At 48.2% G+C, this 16,584-nt stretch overlaps 1 long non-coding RNA gene across 1 annotated transcript in view; it reads right to left on the bottom strand.

The window, feature by feature from the left end:
* Window positions 1-16,584, bottom strand: part of LOC145516721 (uncharacterized) — a 256,327-nt gene that overhangs the window by 25,004 nt on the left and 214,739 nt on the right. Inside the window, exon 6 of the long non-coding RNA XR_014061697.1 lies at window positions 1,960-2,114. This is a non-coding gene — a long non-coding RNA (uncharacterized LOC145516721). The remainder of the gene's footprint in view (window positions 1-1,959; window positions 2,115-16,584) is intronic.

Here is a 16,584-nt window from a genome sequence, read left to right as displayed (position 1 = left end):
AAACTATCCGAAGCCATTGCAGGGTTTTCCCAAACTCAGTGAGGAAACAGCCAACAAGTGCCCCCGCCTACCCCACAGACAGTGATGGAGCCCCCAGGTCTTCCCTCGTATATATGTATATAACTTACTCACTTTGCTGTACAGCACAAATTAACACGACATTGTAAATCAATTATACTTCAGTTAAAAAAAAAAAAAAGACTTTCCTGGCCTTCTTCACAAAGCATCTCCTAATCTTCTGTTCTGCATTGTACACCCCTCTCCCTAGCATTGGTCACTTGTGAGCCTTTGTCTTAGTTTACAGGTGGTGGGATATTTTATGTTGAAGAGGACTTATACCTCCTGTCATCAGGGTCACTTGGCCAAAAACCACAGGTGGTTCCTGTAAGGAGCTGACTTTGAGAGGCCTCGCTGATCTTGGGTTGGAAATAGGGATCGATCCCTATTTCTTTCTACTGTTTCCTTAGCTGATACTCTTGAAAAACAACTGATGACTCAGAGAAGCTCTTTTGAGTTCTTGAGCTGAAAAGTCCAGTGGCAGTAATATTTGGAAATAGGATACCAAATGTCTGAAGATATTTTTTTCTGGGTCAAAATTATCTCTTTTCCCTGTTGCACAAATGAGAGAGTCATTTAGGTTAGCAGGATACTCTTCGGAAGAGAAAAATTCTCCTTAAGTGAATTCAGACTCATTGGTACTTTCATGAGAATTACTGTCATCAAGAAAACGACTTCTAGCTGGCACCCTGGAAGCTGGAAGATTTGAAGTCTGATGGAAGGTTTTTTCTAATTTTATGTTTCTGAAAATTGATGTGAACATATGATTCGGTAATATCTTTTTCTCCTCAAAATAAGCTGCTTTTAAATTGATGATGCAATTTTGATTTGATGGAGTCTTAGCACCCTGTCAAACTAGGATTGTGGCTCAGCTGGTAAAGAATCTACCTGCAATCTGTGGGAGACCTGGGTTTGATTTCTGGGTTGGGAAGATCTCCTGGAGAAGGGAAAGGCTACCCACTCCAGTATTCTGGCCTGCAGAATTCCATGGACTGTATAGTCCATAGGGTTGCAAAGAGTTGGACATGACTGAGCAACTTTCACTTAGCATCCTGTCAAACTAGGATGAAGGGCTGCAGGCCTTGAGGTGTTCTGTCAGGCCTGCAGAGGCTTGAGGCTGTCACGAGGGCACTGATCTCCTGGGGCTGGGCACCTGGGGCAGTGCAGGGTGATGCCTTCTGTTATTATGCAAATAACTCACACCGGGCCTTGGGCCTCGTTGGTGGCTTAGTGATAAAGAATCCACCTGTCAATCAATGCAGGAGACACCAGTTCGGTCTGGGAAGATCCTCCATGCTGAAGAGCAACTAAACCCGTGCGCCACAACTACTGAGCCTGGGAACCGCAGCTACTGAGTCTACTTTGCTGCAACTAGTGAAGCCCGAGCACCCAAGAGCCCGTGCTCCGTGACAAGAGAAGTCACCTCAGTGAGAAGCCTGTGCCCTGCACCTAGAGAGTAGCCCCCATTCGCTACAACCAGAGAAAACCCACGCACAGCAAGGAAGCACAACTAAAAATAAAAATAAATAAGTAATAAAAATTCACACCTTCCCCAGGTCCCCAGGTTTGCAACAAGTCATCTCATCTGACAGTACCTTTCCTAATCCTATATGACTTTACATTTATCACTAGTCCTTCTCTGCATTTCCTCTCTCCTGCTCCCAAAACTGTACATTTAAAATTTTCTGGCACCAGGTGCGGCTAAAGGCTTTATGAGAGATCCAATAACTTCCCTCTTATCTTCAGATACCAAATACCTGGGAATTTCCAAAATTCACCTGCCAAACCACATCTCCCAAGCTTCCTCTCACACTTATGACAAAAATACTAGGGCAGATTTTAGTTTATGGAAAATATGGGCATATAAGGGCAAAGTCTGCACCACGGAAAGTTCGTGCTCACCTGCTTGTGGGTTTACAGTGCAGAGCACTCAGACAGGACTCCAAAGATGCTGGTTTTCAGACTTTTGGGGAGAAGAAGCTGGTGAGGTGCAGTAGCAAAGCTATGCAGAGTCCGGAGCCACCCCCTAGCTCCCCCAAAGCTCATCCGTCACCCACCTGTACGGAGAGAAGAGCAGTGTTGGTCACACGCTAGCAACACCAGCGTGTTCTGATGGATTCGGGGGCAAAGCTGTTTGCAAGCTGTGTGTGTTAGTTCATCTCCAGTTGCTCTGCCCTCAAATCCCTTCTCTGCCTTGCTGTGTACCTGGGAGGGCTGTGGTCCCGAACAATCTCATCACCTGGGCTGCCTTGCGCTCCACTCCCTGCTGCGATCAGTCAGTGAGAACTACCCAGGAGCCCGCAATGGGAGAGAAGTTGGGGTGTTTCTTCTCTGTTCATCCCCGTGCTGGCCCCGCATTGATGACCACGTGACCGCCCTCTCTGGGGCCGCAGTCCCACCTTCACTGCCCTCTGCTCAGGCCCAGGGCTGGGTGGCTTCGGCTGTGGCTGGTCTCTGGGGGTTGGTCTCTTTAGTTCTGCCCACACCCTCTTTCAAGTCTCTGCAGTTGAACCACCTGAATGGAATTTTCTTTACATGATCTCATCCGATGACGCGGACGGTGCTGCATTCGAGAGGATCTGTTTCAGTGCAGTTGAGCTCCTAACATCCCCCCAGACTTTGTTCCTCAGCACGTACTGCCCCATTGAGACCCCTTTGGTCACCAGGCCAAGGGGCAGACTCTGGAGGCTTTCCTCCGAGGCACGCCTGCTCCCCCCACCCATGGCCCTCCCCTTGACCTCCACCCCCTCCTCTCCTCCTGCCCTGCAGCCCACCTCAAACCCCAGCCCCCAACCCCCAGTCTCCTTTCCTACAGGGTTTTCCTCTCCTGCAGGATTTTTTGTAAAATGACCAGAAGGATTTTATCATCCCACCTTTCCTTTTTCTCCAGTTTTTGTTTTACAGGGTGGAGTCCTGTGTAAGCGCCATCCCACCTCCTCATGGAGAAGGTGGATTTCCTTCTCCCACAGCCCTCACTGCCCCTGCTCTCGTCTGCCTCTCTGCTGTAGCTCTCCGCGCTGCCCCCTCACCCCATCTCCATTCACTCTCCTTTCCCTTGGCAGTGGGTCAGGCCTCTGCTGCCTTGTGAGAGGATGGATTCTATGATCTGTCTCTGACTGTCCCCTTCAGTCTGGGCTGTGTCCTTTGGAAGCACAGCCCCTCTATCCCCCCACCCACTGGACACAGTAGCCATGGTCCCACTGTTTTTGGATTAGGGTCCAGCCCCCTCGGATGGGGCCCTGGCTCCCTCTTCCTTGTCTCTTGCTTCTTTTTCTCGCAGGCCTCCTCTACTTAAGACAATTCAGGGCACTTGATGGTCAACAAATCTCCCCTCTTCCTGCCTTTGCATACGCTCTTTCCTCCCTATGGAATGTTCTTTCTTTCAGCTCAGCAAGATGGAAGCCTACCTGATTTTGCTTTGAATTGAAAACCACTTCCTCTGTGAGGTTTCCCCCAATCTCACCAGCCACAAGCAAGCTCCTGCTCCTCTTGCTCCCCGCCTGTGACACTCACATTAGCCTCTTTGAACACGTTAGCTCGCGTTCAGTCTGTGAGCTGAGTCCGCTGGTTCCCTGTGCTCGCTCCTCTGTGTGCTCACTCGGTCGTGTCCGACTCTTTGCCACCCCACTGACTGTAGCCCTCCAGGCTCCTCTGTCCATGGGATTCTCCAGGCAAGAATACTGGAGTGGGTTGCCATGCCTTCTCCAGGGGATCTTCCTGACCCAGGGATCAAACTTGCTTCTCTTGCATCTCCTGCACTGGCAAGTGGGTTCTTTACCAGTGTGCCACCTAGGAAGTTGTGCTCTCTTCTCTACTACCTGGTGAATAGGCAACTAGGGGGTGCAGGAGAAAGCAACTTCACTTAGAATGAGGAAATGGGACTCTGAAGTCAACTTGCTTATGAACCTCGGAAATCACTCTTTCTGGACTTATGTTTCCTCATCTAGAAAAGAAAGTTGTTGCACCTGCTGTCCTTGACTTTCTCTAGGACTGAGACTCTATGGACTGATTATCAGACCTCTAAACACACAGCCTATGCTGCTGCTGCTGCTAAGTCGCTTCAGTCGTGCCCGACTCTGCGCGACCCCATAGACAGCAGCCCGTCAGGCTCCTCCGTCCATGGGAGTTTCCAGGCAAGAGTACTGGAGTGGGGTGCCATTGCCTTCTCCCATAGCCTATGAGATGTTCTTTATTTCTACTCCTTGCTTCCGCCTCTTCTGTAAAGTGGTGACAATTGGACAACTGGGCATTTTCTTAGTGGCTGGCGGGCTACCCAGTGATGGGGAGGGTATTATGATGGTGACTAACAGCATGGGCTTAGTGGACACCAGGCTGGAGTTTAAAGCCAGCTCTATGCTTTGTGGCTTTGCAGATTTGGGCAGGGATTCAACCTTTCTACACTTCACTTTTCTCATTTGTAAAATGGAGATCATAATAACATCTACCCCAGGGGTTGCTGACAGGTTAAATCAGGTAATTTAACTCATTCTCAGTCTGCTCCATAACAAACACTCATTAAATGGAAGTCTGAGCAGTGGAGACCTGCCTCCTCTCCAGCCACCGTGGAAACAATTTAACCAGGAGAGAGACGCTAGACCTTCGATGCACGTTAGACTCATTGCAAATCTTTGAAAACATACCCTCACCTGGGCCCAAGTCCAACTGGACTGAATCAGAATCTCTAGGGGTGGGACTCTGGCATCAGTATTATTTAAGAAGCTACCCAGGTTAATCTAACTTACAGCCAAGGCTGTGAACCATTTTTCTAATGAGTGTTTAATTGACCCCAGGAGAGGAAAATCCACATGTTGAATAACTAATTCTTCAGGCATGCTTTAGAGAAGCTTAAGTTCTATGGACAAAGACAAGTCTGGTTTCCCAGTTCAGGGGCAGTAACTAAACTCATGTCTATCTCCTCGGCTCTTCCTGGTAGGCTGGATACAAAGCTGCCTGCCTGAGTGGGGAATGGTCCTGGTGAAATGACAAGTGACTCATCCTTCCCAACGTGTGAAATTATTCTGGAGGCGTTCAAATCCCTCAATACTCTCACTGATGATATGGATTTAAAATGCAGAATCTCTAGTCAACTCCTTTTTTCAGTTCCCTGTTCCAAACTATAACTTAATAGGATATCACCATGGAAACAGGTATTTCTACTTAAGGACCAATCCTCCCCTTGGAAATTTGTCTCGTCTATCTTTTGATTATCACCAACGAGTGGTGGTGAACAACCGAGATTTGTATCCATGGAAAATGTGTAAAGAATCTGGATTTAGATTCTAAGGGGTGGTTCAGCCCCTTCTCTGAATCTGGTAAGGTGTCATTTGTGATAATAAGACACTTATCCTCTTCTGGGAAGAAGAGAAAAAACAAAATCTCCACATTTCCAGAAGATTCTTCAATGTTGGGTAGACATGGCTCCAAATATGAGAAGGTGAAATAATCACTATCATCTGCCTGGCTCTCATTCTGGGGGCTCCAAAGGATAGAACCAGAAACCAGTCCAGACCTAGTTCAGTCAATGTTAGAGGGTGTCAGGAACACTGAGTCGGGGGTCTTCACCCCAGGTTTCCAGCCCACTGAAAAGCAGTGGTCCCCACAGCCTGGTTAGGTAGTTGCTGGACCCTTCTTGATCCTAACAGTTTCCAAAACATCCAATCATAGAGCACTTCGAGCTTTATGGGCTTTGGAAAGAAGCAAGGAGGGAACTGGATGGGAAGGGGACGGTGGAAGAAGCAGATGGGCAGGGGCAGGTTGCCTCTGCCAAAGACCCTCGTAGCCCTGCAGGGAGGAGCTGCTCTCAGAAACTGTGAGGCTCTGTCGTGTGTCCTCGTGGCTCGCCTGCTCTGTGCCTCCCACATTCCCCTTCCCTGCATATTTCCAGGTTAGGGGGCTCACAGTGACATTATACACAAGACTAGAGGCATCCACGGAGAAGGCAATGGCACCTCACTCCAGTATCCTTGCCTGGAGAATCCCAGGGATGGCGGAGCCTGGTGGGCTGCCGTCTATGGGGTCGCACAGAGTCGGACACAACTGAAGCGACTTAGCAGCAGCAGCAGCAGCAGAGGCATCCACTCTGCCTTTGCGCTTAGCAGCTCGAGCACATTATCACTCATCTGCCCGAATGTGTTGGTGTAGGACAGAGGCTGACCTGCAGCTTCCCCACTTTCCCTCAGCTTCTCAGAAAAAAAAGAAACCCTGGGTCAGGTGGTGGTTTAGCTCTGTGACAAAGGGTCTAGCTTCTGTCCCACAGGACACCCCATCATCAGTTGGGGGCATTGAGAGGATGACATGGGTTTTCATCCTTCCTGTTGGTTCAGGCTTGTCCTCAATGTCCCCAAACTTTGTAAGCAACCATTTACAAATTGCTTCTGTGTGTGGCTCACAGCACAGTGTATAGCAACATCATTTCCAGTGGGCTTCCCTGGTGGCTCAGTGGTAAAGAATCTGCCTGCAATGCAGGAGCCACAGGAGGCACAGGTTTGATCCCTGGGTCAGGAAGATCACTTGGAGGAAGAAATGGCAACCCGCTCCAGTATTCTTGCCTGGGAAATTCCATGGACAGAGAAGCCTGGTGGGCTACAGTCCATAGGATTGCAAGAGCTGGACACGACTGAAGTGACTTAGCATGCACATATGCTTCATTTTCAGCATGCAGAGTGTCTGCTGGCATCTCCTGCAGCCTAGGCCGTCTTCTGGGTCATTGTCCTGCCTGCTGAGCCCCCAGGGGTTTGTGCATGATTCTTCCGTGGCTGGACTCTCTCCTGAGCCAAGTGAAAGAGACCGATGTTGGTATCAGTCAGAACAACTCTACTGACAATAGCAAGACACCTGGCTTTTCTTATTATTTGAAATTGTCTGTGTCACTTCTTCTCTTCCTTGGTGCTACAAAGTAAAATTTCTTCCAGAACATTCTATTTGCTTGCTCTGGACTCCCTTTGCCTAACCTATAAGCTATTCATTAAAAACACTACTTCCATTTGATGATGTGTCAAGCTCCCAGAAGCCCAATCACATTTCAGTAAGTGTGGCAGTGATCAGTCCATGTTTATGGGGCTCCAATTATAAATGAGGCTGAGCAGTAAAAACTGCAAGAGGGTCAAAGATGGTGAGGACAAGCTCCCAGATCTGAAAAATCTCACCACCTGGATAAGCTCAAGGACCAAGGCAATGAACTAGGAATATACACCTTTGAGTCAAGATCAAGGCATACTTTAAGTTCTGATTCAGCCCCCCAGCCAGAGGAACAGAAGCCCCAAATTGCAGCCAGGCACAAGCATTTAAACAGCTTAGTTGGGTCTACAGGAGACTGGCCAGTTGAGCAAATCCATAGCTTTTACTTTCCAAGTGTTTACATCTTCCAAGTGTTTTTGATCAATTCCAAAACAATTTGGAGATGTCACAGGAATGAAACTCACAAGTTGTTTGCTGTTGCACTGTTTTTAAACAAGTCACGTTAGATTCTCTTTTGATCTGGGCTCTGGGTGGCCTCTCAGTTTTCCCCAGGCCTGCTAGTAATCTGCAGTTGTACACGTATTTGAAAGGAATTGAAAGGAGGTACAGATGCAAGGCACCCCACTCCAGTATTCTTGCCTGGAGAATCCCAAGGACAGAGGAGCATGACGGGGCTACAGTCCATAGGGTTGCAAAGAGTCGGACACAACTTAGTGACTAAACCAACAGCAACAACAGATGCAGTGAGGAGGCCTGTCAAGTGGCTGCTGATACAGTTCTGTGTCTGGTTCAGCTTTGATTATTTAGGGTAACAATAGGGGCTGATGTACTGAGCACGGCCTGTTGCCTCTGAGGTTTACTACTAACCAGAGTAGTAAGGTAAAGGAACCGTCACTTCTCCCAGTCGTCTCGGACTTTTTTCTTCTCAGAAAGAATTTCCCTTGATGGTGGCTATGAGGGGACAAGCTGAGTGGGGACAGCGTCAGGGATTCCTGGGAGGGCGCAGTGGTGTAGACTCCACACGGCTGTGCACGCCGAAATCAACATCAGCCCGGTGTGCCCCACCTTCTGCAGCCAAGTGTCTGAAGATTCTGCAGGTGACGGTGATCACTAGGGTTACTACGGATCTTGGAGACAAAGACGCTGGGATCTGCCTGTTCTCCCCTTTTCGTCTTTGGGAATGAGTCCTAGCCAAGGGCATTCTTTGTCCCAGGTCAGACATGCTGGTACTCCGAGCGGCAGTAGAGTCAGCATGCTGAAATAGATGTGCCCACAGAACTGGCACAGCACCTGGGGCCTGGGGCCCAGGTGCACTTGCTCCAGGAGTGGTGCCTGTGTGTGAGATGCCAGTCTGTGCAGATCTCCGGTGGAACAGGGCTCTGGGTTTCTGGGGCTCGCCACAGCGACACAGGCCCCGGGAGACAAGGTGCAGATGTGGCTCAGTGTACCTTTGCTCATTATGGGCTTGGGGCTGGTTGAAAGGGAAGACGTCTGGGCGCTCTAGACTTAGAGACCAAGAAGGGAAGTAGCCTCCAGCGAAGGAGGAGGCGTGGCCAGCCAGGTAGGAGGACAACCTACCTGGGAGGTGGGAGGAGCTCATTGAGAAAACTCTCAAGAAAGAAGTGATCAACGGTCCAACGCTGCTGAGAAGCACACCACTGCTCTTGGATCTGCAACGTGGAGGTCTCCATATAATGAAATTTGGCTTGCCTTTGTCCTGGGTTCCTTATCCAATTGAGAGGAGTGTCTTGGTTATTCATGGTTGTTGTTGTTCAATTGCTCAGTCATGTCCCGCTCTTTGCGACCTCATGGACTGCAGCACGTCAGGCTTCCCTGTCCTTCACCACCTCTCAGAGTTTGCTCAAACTCACGCCAGTTGAGTCAGTGATGCCATCTGATTATTCACAGTGCACCTAGATACTTTATGCTGAAGAGGTGACTCCTAGAAAGCTTATGCTAATGAGATGACTCAGGATGGGGGTCACCCAGGCCAGAAAGATGAATCCTGTGATTAGAAAGTTGGGGCTTTGAACCCTGTGATATCAGCCTAATTTTCCAACCTTGGGGGAGTGGATAGAGGCTGGAGGTTGCATTTAATCATGAGGCCAATGATCCAATCAGTCATGCCTATTACTGAAGCTGGCTGGAACTTTCTGGTTGGGGGACACATCGATGTCCTGGGAAGGTGACATGCTCTAATTCCACAGGGAGGGGGCTCTGTGTTCAGGAGTCTCCCAGACCTCGCTCTACGTATTCCTTCATTTGGCTTGTTGTGATTTGTATCCTTTATATAAAACTGTAAGTGTAGTACTTTCCAGAGTTCTATGAGTCCTTCTAGTGAATTATCAAATGTGTGGGTTGTAGGAACCCTCAAATGTGTAGCTAATCGGTCAGCAGTGCAGGTGGCCTGGGAAGCCCTGGACCTGCAGCAGTCTTTTGAAGGACTGAGCCCTTAACCTGTAGGGTCTGCACTAACTTAGAGTCAGAACTGCCCAGCAGAATGGCAGGCACCTACCTGTAGCATAGATGAGTGGGAGTTCAACGGTGTGCTAGGGGTGGAAGCTTGAGAATGGAGGGTTTAGAAGAAAATATCAAGAAATAAGTGAAGACAGAAGTACAGACAACTTTGGGGCATTTTGTTGGGAAGGGGAACAGAAAAATGGAATGAGAGAATTGTTTCCTGGTGGCTCAATGGTAAAGAATCTGCCTGTGATGCAGGAGATGTGGGTTCGATCCCTGGGTCAGGAAGATTCCCTGAAGAAGGAAATGGCAACCCTCTCCAGTAATCTTGCCTGGAAAATCCCATGGACAGAGGATCCTGGTGGGCTATAGTCCACGGGGTTGCAAAAGACTCAGTCGGACACGACTTAGAGACTAAACAACAAACAAACTCCCCTTAAAAATTGATTATTGGCTTATAAGGGGATAAAATCCTAGATAAGCATCCATAAGAGTTATTTTGAAAGAACTGATGTGTATTGCGTGCTGATGACGAACAAGTCACACTGAAAGACAGGAGGAAGCAGAGAAGTGGTACAGGGAGAGGCACAAAAGCTGGGGTATTTGAATGGCACAGCTCATCTGAGAACACAACGCAGAGCCACAGGGTAGGAGGAGGAGGAAGAAAGAGATCAAAGGTAGGGGTGAGGGGATGGGAGGAGTAAGTCAGATGGTGAAGAACCACCACCGTGGCTCTGAGGGGTTCCAAGCAAACAGAAAAGCCACAGCAAGAGAGTTAATTTCCCAATGGATCACCTGGGCTTCTCAGCCTTAACTGGCTCTGGGGTGACCAAGAGCTGGCGATTCGTGCTGAGTGGACCATGAGTTTATGTCTTTCCTTCAGTAGTGCCAGGACAGCACTTCGTGTAGATGTTCGACAAATGCTTGCTGAGTGAATGAAACTTTATGCTATGACCTTTTTCCCAACTTGAACCCCCAGTTTCCCCTCACCACGCCCTCAAATTGTCTATGTGGGAACTGAACTATCAGGATGAGTTCCACTGGGTGGAGAAAGTACTAGCAAGCAAACTGGATGGTCACCTGCTAGGGGCTTTTGAAGAGCAATTCCTGAACGTAGATGACTCCTCGAGTCCTTGCCAACATAAGAATGTTTGGTTCCATGATCTCCAGTGAGGCCAAGAGAAATAATGAGTTCAACAATCAGAATGTCAATAGTTAACCTATCCTGCCTTCTTACCAAGTGCCAGGCACTGGAGTAAACTATCAGTATGCATGCTTTCATAATACCTGGAGGTAGGTGCTGTGTTTATGTCCATTTTACAAATTAGAAAACTGAGGTACAGAAAGAAGATGTGACTGTTCAAAGTTGTCCTGCTGTTGGTGGTAAAGTCTTGACAAGAAGTGTGCCTTGACTATGAGGCCAGTGGTTCCCACATTTGGCTGCACATTGGGATCACCTGGGGAGCTCTGAAAACACTCCAGACTCCCAGGTGACACCCCAGACTGACGAAATTAGAGTGTCTGGGATGAGAGCCAGATATCAGTAGTGTTTAAAGATCCTCAACTCTTCTGGTGTGTGGCAAAACTTGGGAATGACTTACTAGGCTATATTGACTCTCAGAAGTATTAATAGGTTAAAGTGGCCAAGTGCTGGGGCAGGGTGTGTAGGAGAGAATGCTCACCCCTTCCTGCTCCCTCTGGCACAGAGCAGAGCATCCCACATGGGAGGCATCTTGAGCTGAGAGGATGGCGTTTCTGAGGCTGGCAGGGCAGGTTTCCCTTTTAGTTTTAAGTTCTTATCCCTACCGCACAGACTCGGAGGAGGGCAAGTTGAAATAGTACAGAAGACAGGATGAAATGGATATCAGATGTATTATTATTGCTAGTTTGGTCATCATTCTATAATTTAGATCAGCCAGAACAGTTGTTCTCAGTTTAATAAGCTAAAGAGTACTGTAGGAGAGCCTCCCCCAGTGATTCATGGTGATGAATTACATTAAATGTTAATTGCCAAGATCAGAAAGTTAAAAAAAAAAAGACACCCACACTTTCCCTGTAATCTCCCCTGCAGGGAAATTCCTCAGCCTTGAGCTGGATATTCCTGCTGCACATTTAGCCTATCGATGCAGTCTTGTCATCTACAGAGAGTCTGGCAGGAGAGACCATAAACGACTCTCCCTTTCCAACAGTGTGCATGGGGAGAAATTTGAAGGATAGGGCCTGTCTGGATGTTGTGGTGCAGCAAGGCCAGGTTGTCTATTATAGTCAACGAAATGAGCCACAAGGCAGTCGGCACCATCTGTGATATTTCAGGGCACTGAGTGCCAGCCAGTTTTGGAGTGAGGGTAAGAGGTTATGCGTTAGATGATTGAGAGCATAAAAATAATGGATTGTTTGCAGAAAGCATGTGATGGCCACACTCAGGGGCGAGGCAGGGATTGCAGGGTGATCCTGGCTGTCACACAGCAGCCTGGCTAGCCTCTTCCTAGCCTCACGTGTACTTGCCCTCTATTCTAAATGGAGAGTTGTTATATTTCATATTTCCAGAACCTTCTCTGGCAGGGTAAAGAATGGAAATGGGGGTGAGGGGCAGGCTTGGGGTATCAGTCCAGTTGCTCAGTCGTGTCCGACTCTTTACGGCCCCATGGACTGCAGCACGCCAGGTCTCCCTGTCCATCACTAACTCCTGGAGCCTATCCAAACTCATCTCCATTGAGTCGGTGATGCCATCCAACCATCTCATCCTCTGTCGTTCCCTTCTCCTCCTGCCTTCAATCTTTCCCAGCATCTGGCTCTTTTCCAGTGAGTCAGCTCTTTACATCAGGTGGCCAAAGAACTGGAGCTTCAACTTAAGCATCAGTCCTTCCAATGAACATTCAGGATTGATTTCCTTTAGGATGGACAGGTTGGATCTCCTTGCAGTCCAAGTGACTCTCAAGAGTCTTCTCCAACACCACAGTTCAAAAGCATCAATTCTTCAGGGCTCAGCTTTCTTTATAGTCCAACTCTCATGTCCATACATGACTACTGGAAAAACCATAGCTTTGACTAGACGGACCTTTGTTGGCAAAGTAATGTCTCTGCTTTTTAATATGCTGTCTAGATTGGTCATAGCTTTTCTTCCAAGGAGCAAGCATCTCTTAATTTCATGGCTGCAGTCACCATCTGCTGTTATTTTGGAGCCCAAGAAAACAAAGCATGGAGTATATGGGGTATCTACGTGACAGGGCAGAAATACCTTTTAGGGTAGGACTCACAAAGAGTCGGACATGACTTAGTGACTAAACAACAACAATAACAATCTTTTAGGGTAAAAGATGGGGCTATTACCTATTAGCATCTGTGTTCGTTCCCTAGTGCTATGTAATACCACACATTTAGCAATTGAAAGCAACACCCATTCACTAACTCACAGCTTTGTTGGTCAGGAGTCTGGGCATGGAAGGCCTGGGTTCTCTGTTCAGGGTCTCATAGGACTGAGATCAAGCTGTTGCCTAGGCTGTGATCTCATTAGGAGGCTTGTCTAAGGAAGAATCTGCTTTCAAAGCTCATTCAGGTTGTTGCAGAATTCAGTTCTTTGTAGTTGTAGGACTGAAATTCTGTTTCCTTGCTAGCTCTCAGCCATTGGCCAGATGCATTCCTTGTCTTGTGCTTAAGCTCACATAGTTGTGTTTGACTCTTTAAAACCCTGTGGACTGTAGTCTGCCAGGCTCCTCTGTCCATGGGATTGTCCCAGCAAGAATACTGGAGTGGGTTTCCATTTCCTCCTCCAGGGGGTCTTCCTGACCCAGGGATCCGTCTCCTTAATTGGCAGGCAAATTCTTTACCACTGAGCCACCTGAGAAGCCCTTGTCCTGTAGTTTCCTTAATATTCAAAACTAGGCATGGAGAACATCCTTTACGATGGAAACCTCTTTTGCCAAGAATAGTTTCAGCACACGGAAGGGATCACGTGATAAGGTCAGGCCCACCAAAGGTAATCTCCTTTTCCTAGGCTCAACTGACTTGGGATCTAATTACCTCTGCAAAATTCCTTCACAGTGGCCTTCATGGTGGTCCAGTGGCTAAGACATCAAGCTCCCAATGCAGGGGGAGGGAGGCAGGTTTGGTCCCTGGTCAGGGAATTAGATCCCACATGCTGCAACTAAGACCCAGCAGAGCCAAATTAATAAATAAATATTTTTTAAAAATCCCTTCACAGCAGCACTTAGGTCAGTGGTTGATCAAATAACTGGGAGAAGGTGTGTGTACACTAGGCCACACTAAGCAGTCTTAGTGAAGTGTCAGTTGCTGTCATGCCTGATTCTTTGCGACCCCATGGACTGCAGCCCACCAGGCTCCTATGTCCATGGGATTTTCCAGGCAAGAATACTGGAGGGGATTGCCATTTCTTTTTCCAGGAGATCTTCCCGACCCAGGGATAGAACCCGGGTCTCCTGCACTGCAGGCAGGTTCTTTACCGACTGAGCTATGAGGGAAGCCCTAAGCAGTCTTTGAGTGCTGCTGACAGAATCCTAGGTCAAATTCTGAAAGCATACTAGTGAGCATGAGCAGTATATGGCCCCAGTAGCTAGGCCATTTCTGAGCACATCTGCACCCCTAAGGCTGCCTTCTCTGTGACCCTTGGATACTACAATGCTTGGTCTCTGGAGATGGTCTTCAGTTCAGTTCAGTTCAGTCACTCAGTTGTGTTTGACTCTTTGTGACCCCATGGACTGCAGCACGCCAGGCCTTCCCGTCCATCACCAACTCCTGGAGCTTACTCAAACTCATGTGCATCATGTCGGTGATGCCATCCAACCATCTCATCCTCTGTCAGAATTATCAAAAATCTTCATACAGTGTGTATTTGTTTTGTGCACTGCTATGGAAAAGTTAACACTAACGCATTAAGGAAAACTAAGGCTGAATTTTTCAAGCCATTTTCTGTGGGACAATTAGTGAGGGGGAAGAGCTGTTGCTGTTGAAGGAAGAGAAATACAGGAACGTTTCAGTGAAAATGGTCTCATTGCATGTCCCGCTTAGAAACTGTGTTGCTAAGTTGTGTTGGGCTCTTTGCGACCTCGTGAACAGCAGCCCACCAGGCTCCTCTGTCCATGGGATTTTCTAGGCAAGAATACTGGAGCAGCTTGCCATTTCCTCTTCCAGGGGATCTTCCCCATCCAGTGATCGAACCTGCATCCTCTGCATTGACAACTGAGTTCTTTACCACTAGCGCCACCACGTGGAGCACTGGATAAAACACATTGCTGGGTCCCATCCCTATTGGTCCTGATTGTTTGCACGGTCTGGGTGGGGCCTGACAATGTGCATTTATAGTGAGGTCCTGGGGATGCTAACGCTGCTAGGAATTTTGAAACCACCACTCTGCAGCGTGTTCTCATTCGCCTCAGTGGATGGTGCTTGCAAAGGGTTAATAACAACACATGGTTGGTAATTTTACAATGGACATTGATGAATTTGAGGTTGGAGGCAACTCGCTAGAGTGAAGAATGCCTACCCAGAGGAAAAAGCTTGAAGTTTTTTTCTGCCAACATGGTGAGTAGTGAGGATTTTAGGAAGGTTGTGATCAAGAAGGAAGCCATTTGCCTGCCTGTGACCTCCTGTGTCCCTCTGCTGGTGACAGAGCAAAAGATAAAGTGCTCAGCATTACCCAGAGTGACTTGGAAGTGATTAATACCCACAGCTCCTCGAGCGGAAAGGTGGGCATGCAAGATGCAATTAAGATGATAAAGAACCCCAAGAAGCCGTGCTGAGCAGCAAGCCGGTGATGGGGAGGAAAGTTACTGTCTGTCTCTTGCTCTGAGGGGACTGCTTCTGAGAGACAGAGATGGGGTCCATGAGTCTGCCAGGCTCATAGGGAGAGAGGAGAAAGGTAATTGGAAAGGTTATTTTCAAGACATGGCTGCTTCTTTGTCTCCCTGGAAAGATGGAAGCTTCAGCAGTCACCGATAACAACGCTGATGAGAATTTCAATGGGTTTGGGTGGAAAAAGTGACGGTGATTTGGTTGAAATTCAGACTGTGTCTGTCTTGGCTCATAATTGATAGAGGGAAGTAAATGACCCAAAAGAGGTATTCAGCGTGTTCATAATTCTTGCCTGAAATTCCAAGGCTGCACAGGTTATATACACAGGGCCAGCCCTGCTATGCAGGAGAAAATCATTTCCAGCACTGTTTTGCCTCCCTCTTCTGCACTCCTACTGTTTTTCTGGACACCCCGACCTCTCTTGAGGGCCAGGTAGAGGTTCCTATGCACCAGAAAAATTCTCATTCCTTCAGTAAACTGCTGAACAATAAATTAACTAGATTCATATCAAATGACAAAATGGTGATTTAATGCATCTATTTAGGTCATGAGCTTAACTCTAATAAATAACCCCATAGTGGTGGAAGGGAAGCAGAGAGGGGCAGAAGGTAGGGCCAGCCATGTATATCCTATTGCCCACACAACCGTTCCGCATGAACGTGTAATAGGCACCCTGTTTATATGGCTAAATCTGAGCTAATTTTGTCCAGTTCCTCACCCCAACGTGCTCTGCTCCTACTCTTCTCCATTGCAATCTATTGGCAAATCCTTTTAAGGATTCAGATACATCCTTAATTCAATCACCTCTCACCTCTGTGCTCCCACCCTAGCCCAGGCCACCAACACCCTTTGTTCCAAACACCATGGCTTCCCCTCTGGACTCCCTGCGTCTGCTCTCTCTGCCCACCTGAAGCTGTGCACAGGGTGCCTGGAGTGATTGTTGAGAAAAAGAAAACTCAGATCATGGTCCTTCCTGTGACCTCAACCCTTCAGTGTGTGTGTGTGTTAGTCACTCAGTCGTGTCCAACTCTTCGAGACCCCACGGACTGTAGCTCTCCAGGCTCTCTGTCCATGGGATTCTTCAGGCAAGAATACTGGAGTGGGTTGCCATTTCCTTCTTCAGGGGATCTTCCTGACCCAGGGATCAAACCCAGGTCTCCTGCATTGCAGGCAGTTTCTTTACCATCTGAGCCACCAGGGGTCCCAACCCTCCAATGCCTTCCCCTAAAAACTAGCCTGAAATCCAGCCTTCTTATACCTCCAAGGCCCTGCCTGAGCTGGCCCCTGCCCGGTTCTTCTCTC

Source organism: Giraffa tippelskirchi, chromosome 8, assembly GCF_054371585.1.
Source record: "Giraffa tippelskirchi isolate mGirTip1 chromosome 8, T2T-mGirTip1v1.2.pri, whole genome shotgun sequence".
Classification (NCBI taxonomy): Eukaryota; Metazoa; Chordata; class Mammalia; order Artiodactyla; family Giraffidae; genus Giraffa; species Giraffa tippelskirchi.
The sequence above is the reverse complement of the archived record's forward strand: the minus strand, read 5'-3'. Positions and strand labels throughout refer to the sequence as shown.